This window comes from Pinus tabuliformis, chromosome 4_1, assembly GCF_031772625.1.
Source record: "Pinus tabuliformis cultivar Carrire ecotype Pingquan chromosome 4_1, CPIR1, whole genome shotgun sequence".
In the NCBI taxonomy this organism is placed as follows: Eukaryota; Viridiplantae; Streptophyta; class Pinopsida; order Pinales; family Pinaceae; genus Pinus; species Pinus tabuliformis.
In genome coordinates, this window is record NC_142303.1 from 684389413 (window position 1) to 684416393 (window position 26981).

At 36.6% G+C, this 26981-nt stretch overlaps 1 pseudogene; it reads right to left on the reverse strand.

Moving 5' to 3' along the window:
- Positions 1–527: 527 nt before the first annotated feature.
- LOC149177987 (soluble starch synthase 3, chloroplastic/amyloplastic pseudogene) overlaps positions 528–26981 on the reverse strand; it is a 66187-nt pseudogene continuing 39733 nt past the window's right edge.

Genomic DNA, 26981 nt, shown 5'->3' on the forward strand with positions numbered 1-26981 from the left:
CTACCTTGCTTTCTTGACTACCTTCTAGGCTGCCTTCATCCATTGTAAACCCAGTAAGCTTGATTGCAGATCCTCCAGACTCATTCCGAGTATATGAACCTTTAAAATCACCGTTTTGGACAGGAGATGATCTCATCTGTAATGTTATCCGACTAGGTGTTCAAGAAACCTGAAGAGAGGCTGCTCTCTGTGAAGCCTCTGCTAATGTCAATGCAACTACTTTAGCAACATCATAATCATCATGATCGCCATCAAGGACAGGCTCTTGTTTACCAGACAGCACTACTTCAGAATTCTGCTTTTCCAGTGTGTATGAAACAGGAAAGCGTGGTGTTCTTTTTCCAACAACACGGGGCTTACTACCTCCAGACCTCCTTTTCTTTACTGGAGATGAACAACCATAATTTGAAGGTTCTGATTTACATTGCAACAGATTAGAATAGGATCTGCCAAAGTTATTTGTACTAGTGAACTTCTGTTTCATACGAGTTTGCTTTTGAGGGCGTCCTGATGCTCCAAACCCATCACTACTGTCCCCCAACCTTTGCAACAGGTGCCATTTCCACAGCTATATGCACAATGTGCATTGGTGGCTCCCTCAGAATTCCTCCAACCACAGCAACATGGTAGTCCATAGCATTTCTATTGTCATACAATCCAACATGTTCATCGCCTCTTTCAGAGAAAACAAAATCCATCATATATGCATCTAGTGGCACTTTAACAGTTGCCTTCACATGGGAGCCATTATCTGCCGGGATCATTCGCTGGGGTGGAAGAACACCAAGTCGATGAGTCCATCGATTGAAAGAGCACCGAAACCATACTTCAGATTTACCATTCAAAACTGTATTAGATGGGTTGTAAAAGACTGTAACAGAGTCCCCAGCTTCAACTTTACTAGGTTCGGTGTAGAATATATGTTTTTGTGACTGTCGAAATAGTGTCATTGTTTTCTCCTTCCTTTCTGCTTTTAAAAGTTCCACTTTCTCAGCCTTCTTGCGAGCAGCTTCCTCTCCTACATGAACTTTGAGGCTTCGAGATTCAGAATTGATAACAAGCATACACGCAGGAGCTTGAGAGCATGCCACCTGTAAAATACATCCACCGCAGAGCTATTTTGCATGACAGTTGCTATGGATTAGGACAAATCCCCAATCTCGTAGCGCGCTACGAAACCACCTAAACATGTAGCGCTGCGAAACCGCTAAAAGGATTCATGTGCTTATTTGCAGACATTTAGCATTGAAATTTTGTCAGTGATAACAGAAGGTATTGATTTTGATGAAACTTTTGCACCTGTAGCTAGACTAGATGCTATAAGAATGTTTTTAGCCTTTGCATGCTACAAGAAAATTGAAGTTTATCAATGGATATAAAATCAACTTTCTTGAATGGTGATCTCAAAGAGGAATTTTATATAGAGCAGACTGAAGGTATTTTTATTGGGTGATGATTAGAATCTAGTGTGCAGGTTGGAAGAGGATCTTTATGGGTTGAAACAAGCTCAAAAAGCATGGTATGAAAAGTTAGACAAACATATACAATAATGAGGATTAAAAAAGGGATCCATAGACAACAATTTATATATCAAATTTCAAGGTGGTCATCTTTTAATAATTGTTGTGTATGTAACTGATATTATTTTTGGGAGAAATTTTGAGAAGATGGGCCAAAATTTTGCACAAGAAACGAAAAAAGAATTTGAGATGTCAATGTTGGGTAAGCTCAATTTATTTCTTGGTTTGCAAGTTATTTAAGATGAAAAATTCATTTTCATTTCTCAATCAAAGTATCTTGGAGAGAAATTAAAACAATTTGACATGGAAGATTGCAAACCATCGTGCGATCCTATGGTAAGTGGTTGTAAATTGATTAAAGATGATGAATCACCAGAGGTAAATCAATCCATGTATCATTCCATGATTGGAAGTTTATTGTATCGAAATTCTTCTAGGACTGATATTATGAATGTTGTAGGATTTGTCTCAATATTTCAAACTAATCCCAAGAAGACTCATCTTAATGTTGTAAAGAGGATATTCAAGTACCTTCAAGGCACTCTGGACTATGGATTATGGTTTCTCAAACATAAACATTTCAAATCGATTAATTTTTTTATGTTGATTGGGTTGTAGGATTGATGATACGAAAAGTACTTCTGGAGCAACTCATTTTTTGGGAGATTGTTTGGTCTCTTGGGAAAACAATAAACAAATTTCTATCTCTTTGTCCACAACTGAAGCTGAATATATAGCAGAAAAAAAATTGTTGTACACACATATTATGAATGAACAAAACTCTTCAAGACATGCATTTTGAGTATGAAGAGCCTCTTTCCATCATGGTAGACAACACATGTGAAATCAACATCTCCAAAAATATGGTTATTTATTCCAAGAACAATCAAATACCAATCAAATATCATTTTCTAAGAGAACAAGTGGGTAACAAAGTTGTGGTGTTGGAATATATTGGTTCAAATGAACAGATTGCTTATATCTTCACCAAGCCACTTCCAAGGGAGAAATTTTGATATCTTAGAGAGCAGATGGGTGTTGTAACTTTTTGAAGGCATTGAGGAGTTTTTCATGGAATTAGCTGCTGTCGTATGGCTACCACCATGAGAACTTTCAGCTGGAAAATTTGGAGAATTGGTGGTGATTGGTTGCCTGAATGCCTTTCAAAGAATTGTGACTATTTACTTGCTTCTTCTTGCTCCATTTCAAGATGGATTTCTTTTTCATGTATATTGCTTCTTCAAGATGGTGTGGTCTCAAATATATTCATGGGGAGAATGTATAACATCTTAGGGGGAGTTTTTTTTGTGCCTTTTCAAGGGGAGTACTTCATTTTGGCTATGTATCACTTTTTTTATGTATTTTATCTTTCCATGTAAGGCCCCTTGCCATTGATGTCAAAGGGGGAGAGATTGAGTTGTATATGTGCTCAAATTCAGATTGATGTATGTAAATATAATATTTATTTTCAGAAGCTTCAAGTTGATATCATTGGAAAAGGGGGATATTGTTGGCATGTTTGTGTTTCCATTGATGCCACATGTTGAAGTTATGTACTCATGAGTCCGTATATATCATCTTGAGTCTATTGTATACTTGTTGAGGGTTGTCAAGCTGATGTAAATTGTTATCATAATCTCAGAAGGTCTATAGAAGAGGTGTCGTGAGGTAATAAGGACTCATCTAAAGTTGAGATACATTTGTGCTAGAGATCTAGTTGATGATATGTGTGGAGTCTTGTTGAAGTTATGCAACTGGTTTCCTAATGTCAAGTTAGGCTTAGAAGGATGGGTTACAGGTCATATCAACCCCCCGAGGCTCTGTTCCAAATTGGAGGGAAAGAACTTTTGCTTCACCTTATTATTTTCCCTAGTCACATGGATAAAGGCTTATGGGAGTGACTAAAACCTCCCAGTTGTTGGCTGGCAGTGTTGTGCGAACAACTGGTCAAATTTGAGCAAGCCTACCCGTGTGACCAAAAGAATTCACAAAATTTTCTCTAGATTTCACGTGCTCATTTGGTATTAATTTGTTTTTGGTGAAGTTTATTGTCAGAATTTTCCAGGAAAATGTTGAGACTAATCATCAGGTCTCTAGAAGGTGATCAAAGTTGAAATTATCAAAAGGCTAGTGGAATGAGTAGCTTGATTTGGTAAAAAATTCCAGCTCAATCAAATCATATGTATGTGAAAATTTTTTGGGTAAGCTCCATCCCCTGTATAATTAAATTATTTAAACACCTTTACAAATTACAAATATGTGGAGAAAAGTTTCTCATTTGGTTGGTTCACTAGTAGTTTTAGTAAGTGAGTGCGCATGTAGAGAAAGTGCACAAACCAGTGATCGTAGGAGTGACTTCAAAGATTTAGTGTTACAGTGTGCTTCAGAAATTATTCTTCAACAATGTTTCAAAGTTGTGTGTAAATATTGAAGATCAGTTTCGAGAGTGTGCGTGAAGAGATTTGTTCTCTCATTTGAAGTGTGGAATTGTGGCTACATGAGTGTGCTTATTTGTTGCTATTTTTGTTTATGCAATAGTGTTTTCAGGTCTCAATCATATTTTCTTGTAGCAAAAATTTTTGTACTTGGAGTGGAGGCTTCAAGATAATGTTGATTGTCTACTGTAGCAAGGGGTGCTCAAAGTTGGTTGTGGCCAAAATTTCTCATTTCAGTCAAGGGGTGGGTGCTCCATTGCTAGTGGTGGCTAGTTGATGTAATGTAAATGAGAATATTTTGAAGCAATAGATAATAAGAAGAAATAGAAAATAGTTTGGTTGTTTTTTTTGCCTAGAGGGGGGATTTTCCACATAAAATCCTAGTGTCTACATGTGATGATTGTTTGTTTTTTCATGTGCATGATATAGATATATTTGTTGAAATGGTTTTTTGAATAATGTTTAATTGCATAAATTTTTATAATATTCTCGCAGCTTAGTATTACTTTTTTAACACAAGACATTGAGAAATTTAGAAATGATGGGAACTATTTGGGAAGATTTGGAGTTCCTTCCTTTTGGGGGAAAGATAATTAGCTAATAATGGATGTTGAATTTCGAGAAAAGTTGAAAGCCACTAAAAATGACATTGGTTTCATGTCCATTATTAGTGAATAGGATATCTCACCTCATTTGCTAATCGATGACTTATGAAAAGACTTCAACATATCCCTATGTCTCGCTACTAGCTTAAGTCCCAATTAACTGTCATGGTAGCCAAATTCAGGAATGTGCCATGGTTATCGTCAACCAATTTGGATTAGGTTGCTAACGTCAGAAAAAATCTTAATTAGAATGTCATGTTAGAGTAGGTTGCATCCAACACACAAGTAGTTTATCCCATGCAATGAGTCACTGATCAACTTGAAGAATGCGCTGAAGCGGGATTTAATATTCCCCGATTTCCCAAATCTAAGATGCGGGGAGCTCAAAGCTCGTCACCTGCCACGACGTCCAAAAAGTCAAAGGAAACCAAATTATCTAAAATTAGAAGAGGCTCGTAGGAGACTTATTTTATTATTCAAGTTTTAATGTTTGTTTATTTAAATATAGTTACCACCAAACAGTTATTTTTTTGAAAAAATCTTATAAATGACCCTATTACATGCTTGGAGGGGGTCGATGACATAAGGATTTAATTATTTAATTAAGCACTCATTTCATGCAACTTTAATTAATGAATCACATTATTTTTCATGTGCGTGTTTAATGAATGAATCACATTACGTTTCTATCAATATCTGAACTTGATTTGTGATCCTATAACATCTCTTTGTTTAATTGTATCACTTTCCTAATATTATATTATTGATAGTTAGGAATTGATTTGTGATCCTATAACATCTCTTTATTTAATTGTATCACTTTCCTAATATTATATTATTGATAGTTAGGAATTAAAGTGTTTAGTCTTCGACTTGCAAGTTGAACATTGGTCATTGATTGTTTAAAACTGGTGGATGTTCGTTGTTAATTTATAATTTCACAAGTTTTACTGTGTTTATGAAACATGTCCTTCTTGGAGTTATTTTGATATTTATATTATTGACTTAGAGTTCATCACTAGTTGGTTTGAAAATCAGGAAGTGACTACACTTGTTGTAGCTTTCCTATAATTATATATATGCAGAACATTAACTTGAATCTTAAACACATTCTCTCTCTTTGATTTTCTTTTTATATGTGTATGTTTTTTTTTTATCATCACATTGTCTCCCATATTCATTTTAGATGCATTAATTGTGTCATCATGTCAATGATATTTTATTTTAATAGATTCAAATTCCTTCTGTCTATGGAATCCAGTTATTACGACTTTCAATTTTATCAAAAACTGGTCCAATTGAATTTTCTTATTGAAAATATGTGAAGTTACAATCACAAAATACCCCGTGGTGTGCGGGATACCATCCCAATACACCTGATGTGGAGGACAAGGTCTTCATCGATTGCATTCCTGAACAAGTTCCGTCTGTGAAAAAATTGGGAGCCAAGAGTATGGAATGGATGGTGTGAGTATGTGCTCTTTAGTTGCCATCATAAATGCAAAATCATTGTGAATTTCATGCTTTCATGTTGCCAAAAAAATTGTAAATCATTACAAACACAAGATAATCTATTGTTGATGTCGTAACAAGACGAGGTGGATATGAACCCTATTTGCAATTATATTCACTGGAATCAAATTATTATGCTAAAATTTTAACTTTGATTTAACATCAAGGTAAAAACCCAATGAGATGAAAACTATTTTATGGGGATTTGGAGTTTGGATTTTATTTTCATGATGATGAATGTTTAAAATATTAATTACACTAAACTTCAAGAGATTAGTACAATCAATGGGAAAAAGCATTTATTCGAGTTAAATATATATGTGGGGTTTACCTAAATTGTCTCCATTGTTTTACTTTTTTTTCCTTTTGGATGCCTTTGTTCAATTATCCTTATGTTTGCTGTTTTCTACTTGTTGGTAGAAGCTTTATTTAGTGGAACGTTATTATAGGAATGCATATGCACATGGGTGGATTCCTAATACGAATAACACATGACCATTTGATTACATATGAATAGTGGTTTGACAACCCATGGAATAACTCTTTTCTACTTTTGCAACAACACATTAATTTGATTTTATGTAATACATTAATTTGATTTTATGTAATATAATTTATATATTGAACTATGAAAGTGTTTTGGTTCCGTTCTTACTAGGCTTGGTTTGTGTTTTTCTTCGTATAACATGTAATGTTATAAAGTTGTTTTGGTTACTTCAATTTTTTCTGGTCCATGTACATTCCATTTGTTCCATTTGTCTTGCATCCATAAGATTTAGAAGAATATGTGGTTTCAGTTTCTATTTTAAATATTTATAGCCCTTAAATATTCTAATTTTTGGTGGTTGTAGTGTTTCTAATCATTATTGCGTTGAGAGGCCCTCTCCAATTTAGTATGGAAGAATTGTGTTGAGAGGCCCTCTCCAATTTAGTATGGAGGAGATGTTGTAATGTCATGTCTTATCCTGTCTTGTTAAACATTCTAACTCAATCCACCATTTTAAGCCCATTATCTTGCCAATAATATTCTTATGGTATTTATATAAAGTAGGGTTTTCTAAATTATCCCTATTGAATATTGTGATTTGTTCATATCACATTAAATAATAATAATAATAATAATAAAACTTACCGTTTGCTTTTTTTTTACCACCTTTTTACTTCTCATTGTTTTTCCAATAATAGTGTATGGTATTTTATAAGGTATTGTTTTCAAAATTATCATAACATTATTTTGTGCACATCCATGTGCACAGAACATAGTTCCATTTTTTCATGAGTGTTAGTCCAAGGAATTTTGACATAGAGACAGGTCCATGAAATATTTATTTGATTTGAATCATTTCCAGCTTGAGTGTTTCAAAAATGCATAAATTTTCCTTAAAAATAGGTTGGTAAAAGTAACACTAAAATGTTACCTTTACAAAAGGTGGGATATGGATTTGTTAATTTTCTCCCTTAAAGTTTATGTAAGATTAAAAATTTACCTTTGCAGAACATGGAGTAAATCCTATGTTCATGTGAGATCAATACTTTACCTTTAGAAATCACGGGGTAAACTTGTGTACCTTTACAAAAGGCTGGAAAATTTGTGTTGTAATTTTAAAAAGATAGGATAAATATTTGATTTTTATGGTTCATGTAAATTTATTACTTTATCTTTACAAAGATTAAACTTCAAGAGTTTGGCGACATGCATTTTCATGAACCTGTTTATTGTCCTTCTTCAATTCTTTCACCACAAGCAACCCTTTTCCATAAGATTAATACTTAACCCATCCTTATTCAATTCTTTCACCATAAGAAACCCTTTTCCATAATATTAATACTTAACCCTTGCAAAACACGTAGCCGGATTTTAAAAAATGGAAAAAGTAAAAATCGATCAAAGATTCATAGTCTACCTTTAAAAATTTAGGGTAAATTTAAATGTTATCACTTAAAACATTTCTATGTGAGATCAATACTTTACCTTTACAAATCATGGGGTAAACTTGCATACCTTAACAAAAGGCTAGAAATTTGTGTTGTAACTTTAAAAATATGGGGTACATATTTGATTTTTTTGGTTTATGTTAGTTTCATAATCGATATTTATAAAACAAGGGTTAAATTGTGTTTTACCTCTACAAAAGTTCGGGTAAATTTATGAAACATGTGTAATAGAAGATGGGGTGAGGGTGAGAAATTAACACCTTTGATCAAAGATTTGTACTTTACCTTTAAAAAGTTAAAGTAAATTTAAGTGTTACCAATTAAAAATGGGATTTAGTAAATTTGGTCTTCTTAATGTAACATTAAAATATTATCTTTACAAAAGGTGAGAAAAAGATTGGTTACTTTTCTCCTTTAAAATTTATGTAAGATTAAAATTATACCTTTCCACAACATGGAGTAAATCCTATGTGAATATGAGATCAATACTTTACCTTTACCAATTATGGGGAAAACTTGCATACCTTTATAGAAGGCTACAAAATTTTTGTTGTAATTTTAAAAAGATGGAGTAAATACTTGAATTTTTGGTTCATGTAAGCTTAATACTTTACCTTTACAAAACATGGGTAAAATTGTGTTTTACCTTTACAAAAGTTTGGGTAAATTTCTGAAACATGGGTAAGTTTATGTTTTATCTTTAAAACACATTAGACAAGTTTAGTTATTAGGTTATTAGCTTTCACAAAATATGGGGTGAGATATTTACACCTTTGATCAAAGATTCATACTTTACCTTTAAAAAGTTATATAAATTTTAGTGTTACTAGTTAAAAATGGGGTTTAGTAAACTTGGTCTTCTTGATGTAACATTAAAACTTTATCTTTACAAAAGGTGGGATAAAGATTGATTAATTTTCTCCTTTAAGGTTTATGTAAAATAAAAATTTTATCTTATTTTTATTAAAAATGGGTAAAATTGTGTTTTATTTTTACAAAAATTTGGACAAATTTATGAAACATGGCTAAATTTGTGTTTTATGTTTAAAATGTGTTAGGTATATTTACTTTTTAGGTTATCAAACTTTCAACAAAGGTGACATGAGAATTTACAAATTTTTGGCAACAAAATTTGCAAATAACTTTGACTTATTTTTTGAAAATTTGCAATTTTGTTAAACTTTGTCCCTAGCATGCATTTGGAATACTTCTCAAAATAATTTTCAGCTTTAAGATGCAATAAACTTTTAATAGACAAAAGTCACATGATGGTCTACAAAAATATTTCTAAAATATTTTTTTTAGGTGTAAGGTGTAAAGTATTATTATTGGTATTCAAATAATTTAGAATTTAGGTTTCTATTTCTCTTTAGAATGGTGACTAACATGCATTTGAATACATAATCAAGTGATCTATAAATAATACCATATGGACTAAATCATCACATGATTTATTATCATATTTTTTTTGCATTATTTGTTTATGATATAACTACTTGTCAATGAAATAAAAGAGGCTTCCTCCTCTTTCTTAAATGAATTTACTCTATTTTATTGGAGTGCTTTCTTATTAATAGGAATGTAAAAAAAAATATTTTAAATGTCATATTAATTAATTCTATATAGTTGAATTATACTTTGTAATTAAACTATATTTTAAAGGTTGAGTAATTTTGCTTATTAGGTTATTAGCTTTTCACAAAAGATGGGGCGATAAATTTGCAAGGAGCATTGATTTGTTTTTTAAAATTTTGCAAATTTGTTAAACATGATGTTTAACATGCATATGGAATACCTCTCAAATAATTTTTAGCATTAGAAATGTCTTTAATAAACTTTTCATAGACAAAAATCACATGATATGTGAAAACTATTGAAAAGGATTTAAAACTTGGCTTGCTAAAATATTTTTTTGAGGTGTAAGTAAGGTGTAAAGTATTCTTATTGGTGTTCAAACAATTTAAAACTTATGTTTTAATTTTTTTTTGTAAGTTAGTCAAGAATCCTTATATTATGAAATAAACTCATAGTACAAACAAGGAAGTTGTGCTGCCATATTGGAAACTAGACCTGTTGCAGAAAAATATTGCCTTAATCACATACTTAACCAGGCATGGCATAAGGTTTTTCTGTCTCTAGTATCCCTTATATAGTGAAACAAAATTTTGTTCCTTTCTATTGATAATTATCGGTCTTTCCACCTTACTGAATACACATTTTGGATCTACAAACTCGACTTTAACAATATAACTACCATACTGCCTACGAAACCATATAATAAAACTAAAAAAAGAGTGGCCAATGCCATAATCAACTAACAAGTGTAGCTTCTATCACTGTCTCCGGACCCTGCTAAGTCGCAGAAGTTTCTCTCTCACTTAGATTTATTTTTTATGCCCCTCCCACACCTATAGACATCTATTGACAACCTCCTACATTCCTAAGCTCCCGTACCCGGTATCTTGTCACATGGGCTGAATCGCCTTGCTCTTCTCTAAGCATGATGCCAATGTTATGGATGCACTTTAGGTATATTGGGAACAACTTATTCATATTCCTAATAATGTCATCATGTAGGTGTTCTATATTCACCACATGCTTGAGAATCTCCTCAATAGCTCTCAGTCTCTAGTCTATCACCTTCAACTGGAGTTGTGTCTCGATCTATCTCCTGGTCCGTTGCTCTGCTGCATCTGCTTGCATCTTCCCATGTTAGGTCCCTATAATAATAGTGTATCCCCTTATTGTTATTTTTTGTGCCCATGTAGTCCCCATATTGTTATCATTATGCCCCATAGAAGCCCACTATTGTTATTGAAGTTCCCCTACATTATTATTGTTATGTAGACTCTGATTATATTGTGACCCCTTATACTCCTATATATAGAAAGGAGGTATTTTCATTTGTGTCATCCAAGAATTGTTCATTTATGTAATGTAAAGGAAGTTTCCTCTCAAAGAGGATAATTTTTAAGTCTTTGATCTATCTATTTGTGAGTTGGTTCCCTAACATTTGGTATTAGAGCTTTGGATTCTAGGGTTTTGTTGCTTCAAACTGGTCATCTTGGCATTTTTGGTATAACCTTTTTTTGCGAAGGTTTAGAAGCTAAAATTGCAACCACATGGAGCCGAAATCTTGGTGAACTTCCTGTACGAATTTAAGATATTTTCTCGCTATATTTTTGGAGATATGATATGAGGAAGGTAAGGTTTTTGTAGGCTCTAGAATTCCATCTTAAATAGGTGACCTGGGAAAAATCGTCATAACTTTCTCTCTGAGCATCATACTTGAATTTTTAAAAAATTTATGGAAAGAGGATGAAATTTAGTTTTTTGGGTATCATTTTCAGTGCCTAAGGTCGAAACAAGGACACGTGGAACTTCGTACAAGTTTGCTCTACTTAACTAGTCTATAATCAAGTTATCGAGGGATATTCGACATGAAGAATCCAATATTGGTATGACTTGTTGGGTTGGAAAGAAGACTGAGAGGGATACTACAAGATATAATTTCATATTTTAGAGATTCACAATTACAAAGATACAACAACTGCAATATCTAGCTCCTAAAAAAGTAAGAAAAAGGTATGTATTTTTAAAATTTACGTAACTTTTGTTTCAAAAATCAGTTTGAAGTTATTCAAAGGGCATATTGAAGCATAGATATCATTGTTTTATTTCAGAATACCTTGAAACAAAAAAGTGGAAACACTTAGTAGGCAACCAAAAATATCTTCTATGACACATGAAGAAAAGGACGAAATGCAACATGATATATCAAAATTGCGAGATCAAGTGCACAAATTTCACTCTCACAAAGAGTAACCAACAATGAACTGGAAGCTAATATGGTTGGTTTTAAATCTGACATGGAAGAAATTATGAATGTTAATATGGAAGGTTTGAAGGATGGTTTAAAAACATATTTGAAAAGGGTCCTAGATGGTTTGAAGGAAGGTTTGACAAAATTGCTACAAGAAATGCTTCCTAGTGGTGATACGGTACTCCATGAAAATCAAGATGAGGATAAAAGGAATACAAATTATGATTTTAGAGACTCACATAGTGGGCTAAAAACCAATCACATTCCAAATATTGATATGAGGAAGTTTGAAGGAAAGGATCTGGTGACATGAATACTAGAGATGGAGTAATTCTTTGATCTACATGATGTGTCGAACACACAAAAGGTACAGATTGCATCATTATTTTTAGAACAAAATTAGTTTATATGGTATCAATCACTTTTTTCTCATAAACCAATTGCCACTTGGTCAATTTTTACGAATAAAATGATAACAAATTATGAGGATACAAAGAGAAACATTTTCTTTATCCAATTTATAAATCTCAAACAAAACAGTTCAATGGTGGAGCACAATGAGGACTTCCAAAATTTGAATATAAGGGTAAATTATATTCCAGAGAAGCATAGGGTTGATGTATTCATAGGGAATTTAAAGGATAGCATCCAACATGAGGTTCTCCTTTAGGAACATGATTCATTGGAGAAGGAATTTAGGGTGGCATGAAAAGTTGAAAGAAAAATTATGGCAACAAGGAAGTCTACCACTCACAACTACAATGTTGTAAGTGTTTCTCCAAGCCTTCTACAACCTACAAGGTTGACGCCACAACAATTGGAAGAAAAAAGAGAAAAATGGATTTGTTACAGTTGTGATAGAAAATACACTAAAGGTCATATTAAGTGTATTGAGAAAAAATATTTTACATATATTGTGAAGAGGAAGAAAAAAAGGAATAAAAAATGTCAAAAGAAGAGGATATACACCAGGAACCAACCCCAGAGAGATAAGAAATGAATCTGACCATATCTTGTAATGGATTGGTAGGAATTAATAGTCCTCAAACTCTGAAGATAGAGGGACAAATCAAGATGAAAAAGGTAATAGTGTTGATTGATTCGGGTAGTAACCATAATGTTATTAATTGTAAGATAGCTAAGGAATTGAATTTATTCTTTTATAGAACACCAAAGTGTAAAGTGATGGTTGCAAATGGAGGAACTATAAATTGTTCTAGAAAGTGCCATAATATCAGGCTAATCATGGGGGAATATGTATTGAATATCCCAACGATTTCCATTCCAATGGGTGGCATTGATATTGTACTAGGAGTCCAATGGTTACAATCTTTAGGTACAATAGCTTTTAATTTTCAAGAACATTTCTTGAATTTTTTTGGGAAGGAAAGGAAGTTGAATTAAGGGGTATCGTAGGGAAACTAGGAAATATAATCAACTCTAATGGTATGACAAATGTTCTAAAGAAAGAACAATGGCGTAAATTGCAAATTATGCTCGCTAGATGTTCAAACATCAAAATCATCTATTTCTCCAGATCTCCAAAATGTCTTCAAAAATCATTCCAATGTATTTGAGTCTTCCAAATGCCTCCCACCTATTCTTGATCATGATCATGCTATTCATTTGATTCTAGAAATTTTTCCCCCAAACATCAAGCCTTACAAATATTTATGTGCCCAAAAGAGTGAAATTGGACATATGGTTCCAAAAATTCTAGAGGTCGTTATAATTCAACCTCGTCAAAGTTCTTTCTCTACTCCAATAGTAATAGCTCAAAAGAAGGATGGAACATGGTGCATGCGTCCAGATTATAGGGATTTGAACAAGCTCACTATTAAATATAAATTTCCCATTCCTACCATTTATTAATTGTTGGATGAATTACATGGAGCACTTTACTTCACCAAGTTGGATCTTCATTTGGGATATCATCAAATTAGAATGAATACTGAAGAAATTCTAAAAAAAACATTTAGAACTCATGATGGTAATTATGAATTTTGGGTCATTCCATTTGGCCTTACCAATGCACCTTCCACATTTCAAGGTTTGATGAATTCCATTTTCAAACCATTCCTTAGAAAATTTGTGTTAGTAATTTTTGGTGACATACTAATCTACAACAAGTTAGGGAAGAATCATATTCAACATGTTGATAGGGTGCTCAAAATATTGGAGGAGAAACAATTATATGAAAAAACCTCCAAACCTTTCTTTGGAGTACAAGAGGTGGAATATCTAGGTTATCTTATATCGCATTAGGGTGTTAAGGTAGACCCTAACAAAACTAAAGCCATTAAGCAATGGAAAATCCCCACGATCATAAAGAATATTTGAGGATTTCTCGAGTTCACAGGGTATTATCGCAAGTTTGTTAAGAATTATGGTAGAATAGCAGAACCTCCAACAACACTATTGAAGAAAGAAGCATTTTCTTGGACTCCATAAGAAACTAAGGCCTTTTAACATCTTAAAGAGGAAATTTTCCAAGCACCAGTCTTAGCTACGCCAAACTTCACAAAAACCATTATTGCGGAATGTAATGCTTCAAGAAATAGAATTGGCGTTGTTTTGAAGTAAGGAAGACCCATTACTTCTGAAATTCATCCAATCAAAAGGAAAGTATTTACACAAACCTATTTATGAGAAGGAAATGTTGGCAATACTACATGCACTAAGGAAAGGGGAGACCATGCCTAGTGGGAAGACACTTCAAGGTAAAAATAGATCATGATAGTACTAAATACGTTTTGGAACAAACATTATCTTCAAAATAACAATAAAAATGGGTTACAAAGAAGTTGGGTTATGACCTTCAAATCATCTTCAAAAAAAGGAAGAAAAATGTTGTTACATATGCACTCTCAAAAAAGGATGAGGATGTGGAAGAATTGCTTTGTTTGATTTATATTATCCAACCATATTGGATAACTGAAGCAAGGGATGAATGGAAGAATGATGAAGAAGTGTGGACACCCATTCAAAAATTGTAGCAAGATCCCAGTACATTTGATACATTTAGCTGGAAAAATGATTTACTATGGTACAAATATTGTTTATATATTTATAAGAATTCCGAACTCAAACAAAAGGTTTTTTGGAATTGAACACATCTCCCTTAGGAGGGCACTCAGAATTTTTAAAGAATTACCACAGGTGGTGAGCTCCAGTATTGCAGCAATGATTCTGCAACTCCTGGGACTCCCTACTTTACTTTTATCAACTTGGTAGTTCATAACAAACTTGGAAGCAACGGTGTTGTATGCACAAGAACTAGCTCTTACTGCAGGTTGTCACTTGATCAGCTGGCACAAGTTCGCTAGGAGGTTAAGCCAATTTCTATGATTTCTTAGAAGAAGCATTTAACTGTGATGGATGGAAGCTAACTCAAAGAGGCTAGTCTACTTGCAGGACAAATGATGAAAGATGAAAGGAAATCCAAACCCTAGAAAACCCTAGCTTTATCGAATAACCCTACTTGTGCAAGAAAAGAGATGTAAAACTACTGAAATGGATGCCATGGACTATTGCAGAGGTAAAATACATGTTTTTAAGCTAATTTTGAAGAAAATATGGAAAAATCATCTTTTTGTATTTTTGAGCAATTTTATGCAGAATTATTATGCATGTGTTTTAACTATTTTTTACTGTGCAGAGGTTTATTGGCGAAAGAAAATGGAGTGGGTGTTTGCAGGGGGTTAGGATGGTGTGGAGAGGACCTAAGGGGTCCCTAGCACCATTCTGGAGATCTCCACCGTGCTTAGATCTCGGAAAAACGCTCGCGTTATCTTCTACAGGAGGTTGCAGGGGATCTATAGGAAATTTTATAGGAAGTTCTACAGGAACAGGTTTTTAGAGGATTGATGGTGGGAAAAATGGTGGGAAAGTGGAAATGAAGGATGGAAAAGGATGTTAAGAGGTGTAGGACTTGGTAAATGAATCTCAGGAGTGATGAAGATGGTTGGATTTGTTCAAGGATAAAGAAAGCAATGTTGCACAAAAATATAGAAATTAGGGCAAGTTGGGAAAGTGTGGTGAATGAAGGGAAGAAATCTTGAGTGAGGGACTGGAGCACATTGTATGATGGAGGAAGGGTAGGTAGGAATGGATTACAGGTGTTCTGCATGCTACTTTCCAAAACTGATCCAAAAAAAGACTAAAAAATAGAGATCTATCTATTTTGACCTAATCTGCTCTTAAAAACCAGAAATATGATGAACAAAAGTTTATAGACAGAAAATCATGCAGGAGAGATTATGGAACTAAGAAAGAATAGATATAAACATGGAAATACAACTGATATCAACTTTTCCAACTCAAAATCTAACACTAGCAATTGCATTGGATGGCAAAAAAAGTGTTTTTGTGGCAGCAAGTGTACTTTGGTCTCAATTCATGGTCCCAAGGAGAGAGAACTGAGATCAAGAACTGTTTGGTAGCCTTTTTGTGGATCTTTTCTATTACCAAACTGTCAAATCAACCTGAAGCATGAACAACTATCTTAATCATCAAAAACAACCTAAGTACTAAAGCAAGATTTTAACCTAAATAATAGAAATTATTCTATGAATGCAAGAAAAACACATAAAAGTACACAAAGGAGGTACTGGCACTTGGGTTGGGCCCAACCCCAAGAGCTACAGCCTCCTAAAAAAGATCAGAGTTGGTGCAAATCTAATTCATCTCCATTTATCAAAAAACAATAGTTACATCGCAAAAAATGTCCACACGAAGAAGCTTGAAAATGTGCTGATATAGGGCTGCACTGAAGTGCGAAAATAGACTAACAAATGACTAAACTACTAAGGCTTGAAGCCTTCCTACTTATGCAAATGAGGACCCCCAACAGTCCTCCTTGACTTTAGGAGATTGACTGCCCAAAACTACAGTTAATCAGCCACTTCACTAGACCTACTCGGCTGTCCCTTGAAATCATCTTTGGTGCGCTATAGAACTCTGAGCTGATGGTGGAGAACTTGAGGAAGGGGTCATTTAGTGCAGTAGACATCCCTCCTACAAATCCGCAACCTTGTTTCCTCGTATTTGGTTGTCAATCTACTCATAAATGTCTGATCTTGGTCCAAAAGTGTCCAAAAATCTGCAATAAGCACGTATTAGACCTTGTGGTAAAGTGACTATTCCCATTCACACAATTAACATAAATATATTCAAAAGCATGTATAAAACTATGGAGAATGGTGGATTAAATGAGAATATTAGGCAAAATGAACCCATATAGTTACCCATTTCCAGGGCTCATCATCACCCCCCTGCTGAATGTGTTGCTCATCCTCTGAGCAACTAATCCAGTTCAACATCTTTGATTGTTTTGACTGCCTCTCTGAAATCCTAGGCCTCTGAGGTGATGTCCTCTTCCCTATCATGAAATCTTGCCTTTCTGTCTACCTCCTCCCATTGTCTTTGTTCCTCTTCTTCCTTGACCCCTTCTAACAGCCCTAGCAATAGCGGAGGGCTGAACTTAAGGCCAATCCAATTGGCTTTCAAGTTCTGCATTGATTTTTTGTATAGGGGTACTCTTCTCATGGCCTCCCTCATTCTAGTTCGGGAGTGGTATTCTCTTATTTTCAGACTATGGGACAAGGTGTTCCATCTCCTTATGCAAGCATGAATGCAATTATCACCAAACAGTCTTTCCATGTCCTCAAAGTGAGCGATTGCTTGAGCCTGCCTTTCAACATAGTCAGGTGCGATGTGAGAGTTGTCTGGAAGGTATTGATGGGAATATATAAGAGTTGAGGGATCTTCTAGTTCTACCCTGATCATAAGTGGCTCATTTAGTTCCCTGGCCATAATCTTGTGAATCTCTACTCCCCTATTTTCCTCATGGCTTAACCAAGAAGCCATGGCCATAAGTTGCAGATATCCTAATACCATGTTTGGGTCCCATAGATTCATGTTAGGAAGTGCCAAGTTGTGTAAATAGAATTCTGCTAACTTGTCCTTGTCTTCAACTGAGCTACTGTTACACAATTACAAAAACTGATTGTAATTCTGAAATGGAATGGTGCCCCTTTGGGAAAATGTGTTAATTTGAAATTGCAACCATTGGTCTTTAAGGTATAATGCATAAGATTTAGCAGGTTGCCTACATTGTAAGGCTTCTATTGCCCAACTGGCCATGCAGGCCATTTGGGCTTCTTTGTCTTGCAACTGTTGTTTTAAAACTTGTATTTCTTTTCCTGCCTGATATTCTTGTTCTTGCAACAATTTTGTTAGCATCTCCACATTAGCTTGTCTCTCCCTCTTTCTGTAGTTTCTCAATTGTGTCCTTGTCTGCTGGAGGTCCTTCTTGCTGATGTTGCCCTCCCAAAATGGACAACCTATCTTCCTTATGGACTTCCTGTAACTACTTTTTCAGCAGCTCATTCTCCTCTTGTAGCTTGGCTCTTTTGCAGCTTTCTATGTGCCTCACCATGGCCAATTCTCCCCTTAATTATTTTAACTTATCCTCCATGTGGCCTATGTCCTTAACTCCCTTAGATTTGGCAATTTTCATCCATGTGTTTGTTTTGATCCTCTCCTTCTCTAGTCGAAAAATAATGGTACAGAAAATTTCTATGGGATGATTTTTCCACCCTCCAACAGATTGTAATATGAGTCCAAATTAGGCTGAGGGGTAGGTTCAGGTATTTCTTTGGCCTTGTTCTCCCCCTGTGATTGTTTGGCTACCTTCTCCTCCAATTCCTCAGTCTCTTTTAACTTGGCTAGAGTTTCCTGTAGAGATGTTTCAACTTCCTGTAGAACTGCCTTTGAGTCCATCAACTTAATTTTCTCTTTCCATGTAGAGGTTTTTGGGCTTCCTCTTTCATAGGTGATGGATATCTTGGAAGGAGACTCTTCCTTCTTTTTAGTGGGTGAGTCCTCAATGACAATTGGTTCCTTGGACGGTGGCTGAGGTTTTCCCACTTTGATCCTTGTGCTTTTTCTAGCTTTAAAGTACATGGAGGTCTGCCTTTTTCTTTTTCCTTTTTGTTTTGTATGTGTGCTTGATGCAGCAAGCATAGTTGCTACCTCCCTTGCCAACATTTCAGGGGATTTCCCTTTCTGTTGTTCTCTTTCTTCACTTTCTGTAGAAATCTCTATGCCTCCTGTTTCTGCTTGTGTCCCTGATATCTTAGGGTGTGTCTCTCCTTTCTCTTGTTGGGTGCCTGCCTTGGCTGTGGCAGCCTTCTTTTGGGCCTTCTTGGCCTTTTTATTTCCAATCTTTGTCTTTTTTCCTTTCTCTATTTTTGTTGTTTTCCCCTTTTCTGTCTTAGGTTCAGTAGTCTTGTCAAATTCCTCTTTTCCCTTCTGTTCTTCCTCTGTTTTTCCCTCTGCTTGGGTTTCCTGTACTCCCTCATCAATGTTCTTCTCAATTTCTTTAGTTTGCTTCCCCTCATCACTACTGGATGGGCTGATGTTCTCAGCCAAAGTTCTAATGTGATCACCACTGGACATATTTTTGAAGATTTCCCAAGCTATGGGGACAATATAGGTGTGTAAAGCATCTTCCACCAACAATTTGATGAGTTCATGGTGGACTAACTAATCTAGGACTCCTGCATTTAGTTTTGTACCACATTCAGTTAAATACTGAAGGAGGAAATATGGGATGCTCAGTTTCTTTGCTGGTGGCAAGTCCATCCCATACCTCAATTCATGTAGCAACCTCAAATCATAACCATAAATGATGCTAAACCTCCCTTCACATGTGATATACTTCATGATTTGATAACTGACTTCACCCCAGAGAGGAGGAAAGCTTGTCCTTTTGACCCCGTTTTTGTCTTCTACAGGATGCTCCTCAAGCAGAAAAAATGTTTTCTTAGCCACTTGTCCCAATGACTTCTCCTCTTTGCTCCAAGGGAGTCCCAATGGTAAACTGGTAATTCTACTAATGAAATCAGGGGTAAGTTCTAGGGTCAAATCCCTAAAACTAACTGTGGAATGTGTCTTTAAATGTGGTCTCAGGGATATCAAAAACTCTTCAGTCACCTCCTCATCATAACCCTGAATTATGTCAAAGAAGGATATCCAGTTTGCCCTGGTGAAAAGGTCCACCAACTCAGGGTTCTCATACAATTTGCTAGAGTTTAGGGGTTCTTTCCTCATGAATCCTCCTAGCATGGTGTTGAGTTTGGGCTTTAACCAGAAAAGAAAATTCTTAGGTGGGAAAAAAACACAGTCAATCACTGAGACAGAGGATAGTTGAATTCGGTTTTTTCTGAACCCAAGAAGGAATTTCTCGTGTGCTCCTTACAATATCGAATGGCAATAATTCTCGTGTTTGAAACTGCTATCACCTAGAATTTGATTGTTTGTTTATGAAAAGATTTTTTTTTTTTACAGAACAGTGCATAAGGACATAGGGTCTCTTCTCAGCTAAAAGATAGATATGTAAATTCGGGTTTTTTTCACACACACAGGCTGGCCTCTACCGCTACATGTATCTTCCTTACAGGAGAAATTGGAAAATGATGAGGAGGTTTCAAATGCAGAGAAAAAACTGGGTAAACTCAGTGAAATATGCAGGCAGACTTTCACTTTTTCCAATGCACAGGCAGACTTTTACTCTCATTTTTCAATTTAATGCCATGTTCAATTCACCACCTTGCACACACAAATCATGCATAGAGAAGTTTTCCCGAGCCTACCTCGTTTTGAGCTTGAAATTCAATGAAAGTTCCAGGTTTTCTTTCTGTAGAGCTGTTCTCTGCTTTTCCTGTAGAAGTCACCTGGCTCCTGTAGAATGAAATTGTGCTTCTTCTAGCATCCGATAGGTGGGAGATTCTCAAAAAACAAGCAGAAATATCGAGGAGGATGACTGGTTAGCTACTCTGGAAGTGGTAGATGCGTACTCCAGTCGAAAACGTTGTGAGTGCAGAATGAACAAAGGGTGGTGAATGTCTTAACTGAGTTGTTTTTTAATCCGCGGGCGTGATTCGTGGTGAGGTGATGAGGTGGTCAGACAAGACCGTTGATCCTATGCCATGGCCATAATGTTTCCACATGCCATCTGACCACCATCACCTCCCTTAGTCCCATTATCCGGTGCCACCACTACCAGTCCTGAATATTTCGTCTTGAATGGACATTCCACACGTACTGGCTGCGTATCTGATCAACAGTTTTGAATTTGTGGGGCTCTTTTGGATTCCACGAGGACGTGTAACTGACCGAGGGTGGCCAGTTAACTGGCCACTGATTCCATTCAATCTGAACCATTCCCATAGTCACGTAGCCTTGAAATATGATTCATGTAATTATGGAATAGGTTTAGGCACTTACCTGTGCAGTCGCGGCTGTGTTATGCACATTTCGGATTTTGGAACCCATTTCTTCATTGTTGTTGCTGCTTGCATTCTGCATGCTCAATCTCAGACTATTGCTGATGTTTACATGTTCAAACAGAGCTCATGCATGTTTCATTGCCTATACTTTGTTGTCCCTGGCTCTATAGTATGTTTTTCAAGGGGGTCAGCTGCTACAAGAATCCTGTAGGATTTCCTATAGCTTCTTCTCCTTTTGAGATTCAAGCTAAAATGAGTAGGGCTACAACTGCTAACTAGAGTCTTGGCTGGCAATGAATCTCAGATGGAGGGTATTAGGTATGGTGAGTGAAAAAATTGTTGTTTTGATTTGTCTTTAAAATTTTGTTGCAGCATGAAAAACAAGATTTTGTGTGTCATTGTGCAGGGACATGGAAACGAGTGGAATGGAGGTGTACAAAGATGGAAAAAGGTGACATATAGTGAGGGATGAAGGCAGGGAGGTTTATAGGCCTCATAGACAGGTTTTAAACCCTTGGGTCCTCTTCTGAAACTGGTTTTGGCTTGTCTGTAGTTTCTACAGGATCCTCCTGTAGAAGATACAAGCTTCTTGTAGGATGTGGAATTTCGGACCAAATGAGACTAGATATTGGGAAAGGGTAACGATGATGGAGGAATGGATTGTGAGGGATGCATGCATCCTGGTCATGTCCTCTGTCTTTGACTTGCGCGATTCTCCCAAAACCTGTAATGACCTTGCTGCAACCTACAATTTATCCAAGAGAAATCAGATTCATTTTTCTTTTTTCTTTTTTTTCTCTTTTTTTTGAGATAGTTGGGGTGCCTCCAGGAGGTTTTCACCCTCACTATCTGCCCTGGGCACCTCCAAGAGGTTTTCAACCAAGGATCTTTTATTGTTTTATTCTTTTTCTTGTGTTTTTTCTGTTTTTTTTCTTCTTTTTTCATGATGTAGGTAGAGTGGAGACAGGGACCTACTCCATTACCAATACTGATTTGCCAAGAGTCTCAATGAAATCCTACTTGGAAAGGGGCTTCTTGTAGATTTTCAATCTATGCCCATTGATGAGCATGGGGATGGCTTCTTCATCAATGGTCCGAATAAGGACTAAACCATTCTCATTGCATGTTTCTACTATATATGGTCCCAGCCATTTTGCCCTCAGTTTGCCCTTGAAATCCTTGTACCTTGAATCATATAACAGTGCCCAATCCCGTGGCTGAAATTGCTTTTCTTTGAGGTGCCGGTCGTGCCATATTTTTCTCTGAAGTTGGATTATCTCTAAGTGGAGAAGGGCATGCATTCTTTGTTCATCTAATCCATTCAGCTGAAGCAATATTTCCTCTTGTGCATGGCTGAGATCTAGGTCTAGCTGAGCTGCCAACCTCAATGTGTTATATTCAAATTCTATGGAAAACAAAGCCTTCTTCCCGTAGACCCGCTCATAGGGTGTGAAACCTGCTGTAGTTTTCCAAGTAGTGTTATAGGCCCAGGTGGCCTCAACCAAGTGATCTGCCCAATCTTTTCTACTGCTGCTCACTACCCTAGTGAAAATCAAAGCTCTGTTAGTAACTTCCACCTGTTCATTTGCTTGCAGATGATAAGGGGTGGAAGTTTTGTGCTTAACCTTGTGATGAGTGAGTAGGTCTTCAATCAGATTAGAGGTAAACTGACTTCCCTAATCTGTGACTAATTCTCTTAGGTATCCAAACTTGTAGAAGATATTTTCCCTCAAAAACTCAGCTACCTTTTCTTCTGGTGTTGCTTTCATTGCCTTTGTTTCTGCCCACTTTTTCAAGTAATCTGTGCACACAATGATGTAGGACCTCTGTTTTGAGGGAGGGTTGATAGGACCCACAAAGTCCATGCCCCACTTCTTAAATGGCTTGAAAGTCACCTGAGGTTGCAAGGGCATCTCATCCTTTGGAGTAGGTTTCCCCATCCTTTGACATCTATCACATTGGTTGATGTATCTCCTGACATCTTGATGAAGAGTGGGCCAATAGTATCCTTCCTGTAGAATTTTGAAGACGGTTCTCTTTGCTGTAAAGTGGCCTCCACAGGGCCCGTCATGACAGGTTAGGAGGAAGTCAAAAACTTCCTCCTCCCTGACACATCGCCTCAAAATCTGATCTGAGCCAACCTTAAAAATATTTCCCCCAATCCATGTGAATGGATCACTTTTCCTCACGATCTTGCTCTTCTCTTTTGAGGATAGGTATGGCGGAAACTGTGTTGAAACCAAATAATTTGCTATATCAGCAAACCATGGAGAGAGTACTAAAATAGCAAACAGGTCTTCATCTAGCATTTAATCATCCACCATCCCTTCTTCACCTGCAGGCAAATCTAATCTAGATAGAAAATTAGCAACATCATTTTCCTTACCTGGCTTATCAACAATGGTCAAATCAAATTGTTGCGATAAAAGTAACCATCTAATGATACGAACATTTACATCAGGTTTGTTCATCAAATACCTAATTGTAGCATGATCAGTATGCACGAATGTTTGATAGTCAGTGATGTAGTGTCTGAACTTGTTTACGGAATGGACTACAACCAGGAGCTCTTTCTCGATTACAGTATAGTTTAACTCTACCTTGGACAGGTTTTTACTAATAAAATATATAGCATACGTTAGCTTCTCCTCAACTTGTCCTAAGGCTACTCCTATTGCTTTGTTTGAGGCATCTGTGTGAATGTGGAAAGGTAGGGCCCATTTTAGATCTCTCAAGATTAGGGCAGTTATTAGCTTACCTTTCAAAGCATCTAGAGCTTCTTGACAGTTGTCAGTCCATGTGAACTCAGCATATTTTCCCAAAAGACCAAACAATGGAGAGGCTAGCTTACTGAAATCTTTAATCAATCTTCTATAATATCCTGCGAAGCCTAGAAAACTTTGAACATCTCTTACTTTTTGAGGAGGTGGGACCCTTTGGATGATAGCAATCTTGTTGGGATCCACCTGTAAACCTTGCTGAGAGATTGTATGACCTAGCACGGTCCCTCCAGCCATTAGGAATTCAGATTTATCAAGGCTAAGGGACAGGTTCATCTCAATACACTTGGCTAAAAAATTCCTCAAGTTAGTCAGAGATTCTTGGAAGTTAGAACAATAAGGGGTAAATTCATCTATATAGATCTCCACTGAATCATGAACCAGCTCAACGAATATACTCAATACTGCTCTCTGGAAAGTGGCAGGATCATTGCATAACCAAAAGGGAAAGACCCGGTAGGAAAAAGTACCCCATGGACAAGTGAAAGTGGTCTTATCTTGGTCTTTCGCGCTGATTTGGATCTGATTGTACCCACTAAACCCATCCAAGGAGGAAAATAACTTCTTCCCTGCCAAGCCATCAAACACTTGATCTATGAAAGGCAAAGGGAAATGGTCCTTCTTGGTGGCTTTGTTAAGTTCTCAATAATCTACACAGATTCTCCACTTCCCGTTTTTCTTGGGCACAAGCACAAGAGGAGAAACCCACTTGCTATCAGAGATGGGTTAAATGAATCCTGCATCCAGCAACTTTTGCAGTTCTTCTTTGACAATTTTCTTAAGGGCTGGATTCATCCTCCTTTGAGGCTGCCTGACTGGTTTACAATCCTATTTAATGTAGATGTGATGGGTACAGACTAAAGGATGGACTCCTTTCATATCCTTATAGCTCCAGGCAAAAATATCCAAATGGTTGTTCAATAAGCTACACAGCTCTTTCTCCTGAGAGGTGGATAGGGATGAGTTGATCTTCAAGGTTCTTACAGGGCAAAATTCCACATTCTTAACTCAGAGAGAGGTCGAATCAGCCACACAGAGATCAACTAAAGCACTATATTTGGTTTCTTCCACCAACTCTTCTAATGGCAGCACACTGGGGGGTGGATTTTTAATCAATTTCTCAATAAGATCATCCTCGGTTTGAGGACCTCCCCTAAGGGCTTCCACCGTGCACAATGGTAAAGTAGACTTCATCCTCATCTTCCTCCTCCAACCAGAGGGGTAAGTCATGTTATAGCAAAGGTTGGGTAGGAGGATATAGGATTAGCTATTTGGACATATGCCCATTCTTAATGATCATGCTCCCAGCTTGACAACTGATGAAAGCATCTATAGTAGCTAACCAAGGCCTTCCCAAGATGAGGGGATACCCAGTGAGTTTTGCCTTTGGCTGAAGGACCAAAAAGTCAGCAGGGTACTCCCAGGAATCAATGGAGACCATGACATCTTCCACAATCCCCTCAAGAGTCATAGTGGAGCGGTCTGCCAACTACAATATTGTTGAAGTCTTTCTTAGGGAACTCTGAAGGTTGGGTTTGAGCATAGTGTCCCTGGTCATTACGTTAATGGTAGCCCCTAGATCAATCAAAGTGTGGGGGATTATGGTGCCATTTATGTGGACGTCAACTACAGGACTCCTAGGGTCTAGATATTTTGGACAAATTATCTGTCCCAACATCAGGTCAGACAATTGTCCTATGACATTGATAGTTGGGGCATATCTCTTGCGCCTACCTGGGTGCCTGAAACACTTATCTTTGATCAACTTATTATAGATTGGTACATCTTTTATGGCTTGTAGAAGTGGTATTTTCACAGATAATTGTTTAAGTTCTCCCAGAAGTTCAGTTTCTTCTGGGTTTGGTTGCATGGTTCCAGTTAGTCTCTCAGCAAAAGGGTGGAATGGCTTTGGGTTCACTTTCCTGTTTCTCTTCCACGTCCTCCTTAGGAGGAGGTTGCCTATCTAGGAGGACCTTTCTAGATCATAGGTTTATCTCCTGAATAGCCAACCTCCTCCTAAGGAGGACGAGGAAATAGGAAAGTGAACCCAAAGCCACTCCACCCTTTCCTGAGAGATTAATTGGAACCACACAACCAAATCCAGAAGAAAATAAACTTCTGGGAGAACTTAAATAGTTATGTGTGAAAATACCACTTCTCCAGGCCATAAAAGATGTACCCATATACAATAAGTTAATCAAAGACAAGTGTTTCAGGCACTCAGGCAGGCACAAGAGAGATGCCCCAACTATCAATGTCATAGGACAACTGTCTGACCTAATGATCGGACAAATAATCTGTCTAAAATATCTGGACCCTGGGAGTCTTGTAGTCGATGTTCACATCAATGGCACCATAATCCCCCACACTTTGATTGATCTAGGTGCTACCATTAACGTAATGACCAGGGACACTATGCTCAAACTCAACCTTCAGAGTTCCCTAAGAAAGACCTCAATAGTACTGCAGTTGGCAGACCACTCCACTATGACTCCTGAGGGGATTATGGAAGATGTCATGGTCTCCATTGATTCCTCGGAGTACCCTGCTAACTTCTTGGTCCTTCAGCCAAAGGAAAAACTCATTGGGTATCCCCTCATCTTGGGAAGGCCTTGGTTAGCTACTGCAGATGCTTACATCAGTTGCCGAGCTAGGAGCATGACCATCAAGAATGGGCATATGTCCAAATAGCTAGTCCTATATCCTCCTGCTCAACCTCTACTAGAGCATGACTTACCCCTCTAGTTGGAGGAGGAAGATGAGGATGAGGTCTACTCCAAACCATTGTGCATGGTAGAATCCACTAAGGGAGGTCCTCAAACCAAGGATGATCTTATTGAGAAATTGATTAAAAATCCACCCCCTAGTGTCCTACCATTAGAAGAGTTGGTGGAAGAAACCCAAGCCAGTGCTTTAGTTGATCTCTATGTGGTTGATCTGACCTCTCTCTAAGTTAATAATGTGGAATTTGGCCCTGAAAGAACCTTGAAGATCAACTCATCCCTATCCACCTCTCAGGAGAAAGAGTTGTGTAGCTTATTGAACAACCATTTAGATGCTTTGGCTTGGAGCTATAAG